Source organism: Caretta caretta, chromosome 13, assembly GCF_965140235.1.
Source record: "Caretta caretta isolate rCarCar2 chromosome 13, rCarCar1.hap1, whole genome shotgun sequence".
NCBI lineage: Eukaryota > Metazoa > Chordata > Testudines > Cheloniidae > Caretta > Caretta caretta.
In genome coordinates, this window is record NC_134218.1 from 6,092,701 (window position 1) to 6,097,557 (window position 4,857).

The window sequence follows — 4,857 nt, forward strand, 5'->3', positions numbered from 1 at the left end:
CTTGTTCTACCTTCAGTGGGCATGGAAAACAATAGATCATCATCCTCTTTATAACAGCCATTATCATATTTGAAGACTGTTATCAGGTCCCCAATCAGTATTCTTTTCTCAAGACTAAACATAGTTCTTTTAACATTTTCTCATAGGCTGGTTTCTAAAACTTTTATCATTTTTGTTGGTCTCCTCTGGACTCTCCAGTTTGTCCACATCTTTCTTAAAGTACAGTGCCCAAAACTGGACACAGTACTCTCACTGAGACCTCACCAGTGCTGAGTAGAGCAGGACAATTACCTTCCCTCTCTGACATTCAACATTTCTGTTAATACACCCCAGAATGATATTAGTCTTTTTTTCAGCTGCATCACATTGGTGGCTTGTATTCAATTTGTGATCCACTATAACCCACATATCCTATTTGCTTACTGCCTCGCCAGTTATTCCCCATATTGTAGTTATGCATTTGATTTTTCCTTCCTCAGTGTAGTATTTTGCAATTGTCTCCATTGTATGGCTCTTGATCCAAAAGCTTTTACTCAAAAGCTGGGGGAAACCAGTCCCATTCTGGTGTGAAAATAGCCACAGCAAAGGAGTCAGACTGGGTTTCATTGTTAAAATAAGATGATTGCTATGCACCAGACTGCCCTGTCTTATGCCATGTGGCTCCAGGTCAATGGGGCAGCATGGGTGTAACTGAGAGCAGAATTTGGTGATACAAACAACATATTAAAATTCAGACAACACTTTGCAGTGCAATGTGAGCAAATCCCCTAGTGACTCTCCTGCTTGAACTTGGCTATGTGGGGACTGAATGATTATGTGCCACATTATTTTAAGTACAGTTTCTGATATACATGGTCCTTTACACTTCTTCCCTGACAGTTGTAGGCCTTAAGCTGAGTAGGGGCAAACACTGAATTTAGCCTAACCTTGCTAGAGAAAGTAGAGGATAAAATGAGGGCTGTTATCTGCTCTCCTTTCCTGTCTGTCTTCTGGAGTGGTCCTGCATAGAGCATGGACATTGGACCCATTCACCCATGTGAGCTCCAGGATGGAACTTTCAGCCAGTGAAGATGAATCTATTAACAAACTTCAGATCATGTCTCATTTAGGGTTATTCCCTGGTTAGCTGGCATAAAGGAGTAAAAGAGGGCATAGAGTATGTCCCTGCAATACACAGGCAGCAAGGCACAGATGGTGGGAACAAAGGGGCTTCAGGTACACGCAAAACATACTTCTACTCAGACGAGAAAGTACGCCTGACATTTAGTTTATTCTTCCAGCTACTGCACATAATGGCAGAAATTCTGGTTCCATTTAAGTCAGTAGTTTTGCCATTGACTTAAGTGGGGTCAGGATTTCACTCAATGGGCCAAATTCATCACTGGCACTAAAGTCTACGGTGTTGTGTCCTCTTTACTCAGTTGTGTCTTTATTATAATCCCCTGTGAACAAACTATATAATTTACACTCACTGGGCCAAATTCAGACCAGATGTAACTCCATCAGGAGAACACTGGTCTGAATTGGGCCTTTTAAATCTTGCCTTAAAGGCATCTTTTCTGGTTTACATTTGAGTCTCACTGTGTTATATTTTATACAGGGAATGATACGTAAAAATAAATGGCCCCATCTCATATATAATTTTATGTTATATAGTACTAAAATATTATGTTTCTATTATATTTTAACTCGTATTCCATTAATATAACTCCTATTCAATAAATAATTGTAGGTTAGGACCACTGTAAGTTACCTGGTACAGATATTATTTAACCCTTTAATGACACAGGTAAATGTGTTGGGTTCAGCTGGTAAAATGTGGTATATTTGCTGTTATGTACTTAATTAATTGATTTATTATTATTTATTGTGCTAGCACCTAGGAGCTCCAGTCATGGACCAGGATCCCATGGTGCTAGGTGCTGTACAAAAACAGAACAAAAAGATGGGTCCATATCCTAAAAATCCTGCTTGGCTCATCCTTTGTTTAGGTCAAAACTAATGATCTTTTAACCTGTCATCTAGCTTTAGAAGATAGAAATCTCCTACATTAGTCTTACAATTGCGTGACTCACAAAGTCCGTAAATATTCTGGCAACCACATGGTATTTCTCAGGCAAGTACAATATCAATTTACTGCACAAGAAGAGAGTACTTACGAGATATTTGTGCCATCAGAGCCTCAACCACTTCTCATAGATTTATCATATCAAACAAAATGATGTTAATAAGCCTCTGATTCTTGGTAAATCAGTATGCACATCAGCTGAATCAGCATAGGGCATACATGCATATTTTGCTTTATTTGTTCATTTGTATATTTGCTGATAAACCATGGTGTTCCTGCTGTAATAATGTATGTTGATGTCATTTTTAAATGACAGGTGTTGAATCTAATAATTAGACTTTTCACTGAAGGTCTGGGAGAGCTATAGAAGGATTTAATTATTCCCAAAGCAGTTTTGTGAGCAAGATAATCATTAGCCCCATTTTAAGGATAGGCAAACTGAGGCACAGGGAAGTTAAGTGACTTGCCCAAAGTCACACAGCTAATCAATAGCAGAGACTAGGATAGACTCCAAGAGTCCTAACTCACAGTCCCCTGCTTTAAATACTAGACGCACTGACATTTGACAAATCCAAAATCTTATCCGTGCTGCCTGGGCAAGTTACCTAGGTCTCTCTGTGCCTCAGTTCCCCGTCTGTACAATGGGGACAATAGCACTTCCCTACCTCCCAGGGCTGTTGTGAGGATAAATACACTAAAGATTGTGAATTGCTTTGAGACCTACTGGTGAAAAGCGCTATATAAAAGAGCTAGGTATGATTATTATTACTTATAAGCCATGGTGAAACCCTGTTGTGCAAATCTAGAAAGAAGCCTTTTCTTTCCACTTCCAAACAAGCCAGGCAGACCTGAACATGCCTTTCCCTCTGTGAACATGCATCAGAGCTCCGAACGCCTCTCTATGCTAGTAGTTACAATTCTAGTTTTCCCTCCCTCTGAAGTATTCCATTGTAAAAGTCTCCCTATCCTACAGCATTTCTTTGCTGGTATCTACTGTCCCTGTCCTGCACACAGTTCCCTTCACCACTAACAAAATGTGGAGTGGTAGCTTTTAAGCCTACATCCTAGCCATTGAGGTGAATTTGCAATCTAATCAGGTCAGGCCAGCCTTGGTGTCTTCTCCAAAGTAATGGATGGACTAAAATGAGTTGGGAGAGGGACTGAATTGATAGCCTTGTGATTACTGCCAGAATTCAATTTGTAATGGCAATAGCCTCTCCTAGGTGGTGAATATCAATCATTGCTAATGCTTAACTAGGCCTTCAGCTCTAGGCAGCTCGCTATGTCCCACAGGCTTTGGGGGCAAATGCAGCCTGCTCTAAAAGGGCCCAGGGACATCCGTGTTTCAGCAATCCAGCCTGCAGCTACACCGGGGAATGATAAATGATGCCACACAAGAGCAACCCTCTCTTTCTTTTGTGAATTTAAGGTTTGCAAAGGGAGTCACGTTCAGAGCCAGAGAACAGGTCCAGCACAGAGGCCGGAAGTGAAAGCTTCCTTACATGGCCCCAGCCATGTGCCTCAATCCTGATTGGGGGGCTGGTGAGAAGTTCTCTCTCCAGGGCCCACTCAGCCCTCGGCCTCACTGCTGCTGTTGTTATGGCTGGTTTCAGCAACGTGGATGCTTGTCCCCTACACTGTTCTGAGCCCACCAGCTCGTATCACACGGGACACCCCGCATCCGGGAGCCCACCAGCTCATATCACACGGGACACCCCGCAGCCTTCGGATGGTAGCAGCGGTCAGTCGCGGCTGACCTCAGCCAGCTGCCTAGTGCTGACAGTGCCACACGGTGCAAATATCCCCTCTAGGCCTGACTCTGCCCAGCCTGCGGCTGGACAGGACCTTGAGCCTCACCTCCTGCCCACATCCCTCTGCTGCCCTATTGCAAGACACGTCCCTTGGATCCCCAGCCCTTCCTCTGACCCCTGTTCTCCTGCCATCCCGTTTTATCTTCCCCTCCTCCGCCCACTCCCCCAGCTCCTCATTCCCACTTCCCCTATCTCCTCCTCCATTCCCGCTTTCCCCTCTCTCCCCCTCGCCACATCTCCTAATTCCTCTCCATCTCCCCACTCCTCATTCCCTTCCCCCATCTCCCCCTCCTCCCATCTCCTCATTCCCCCTCTCTCCCCTTCTCATTCCCTTCCCTCTATCTCCCCGTCCTCCCCTCGCATTCCCCCTATCTCCCCCTCTTCCTCCCCATCTCCTCATTCCCCCTCCATCTCCCCCTCTTCCTCCCCATCTCCCCACTCCTCATTCCCTTCCCCCATCTCCCCATTCCCCCTCCAGCCCCCTCTCTCTCCCCTTCTCATTCCCTTCCCTCCCCTTGCATTCCCCCTATCTCCCCCTCCCCATCTCCTCATTCCTCCTCCATCTCCCCCTCTTCCTCCCATTCCTGCTATCTCCCCTCCCCCATCCCCATCTTCTCCCCACTCCCGCTTCCCCCTATCTCTCCCTCCCCACATTTCCTCATTCCCCCTCCTCTCCCCACTCCCCATCCCCCGCAGCTCCTCATTCCCTTCCCTCTCTCTCTCTCCCCCTCCTCCCCCCCCATTTCCCCTCCATCTGCCCCTCCTCGTTCCCTTCCCTCTATCTCCCCGTCCTCCCCCCGCCTCCCCCTATCTCCCCACTCCCCCATCTCCTCATTCCCTTCCCCTATCTCCCCCTCCCCACCCCCTCCATCCCCTATCTCCCCCCCTCTCTAGTTCCTCCTCCCCACCCTGCCCTCTCCTCTCCTCTATTTTTCTCTTCCCCTCCCCTCCCCGCTGTTCCCAGGCGCCCTCCCCCTC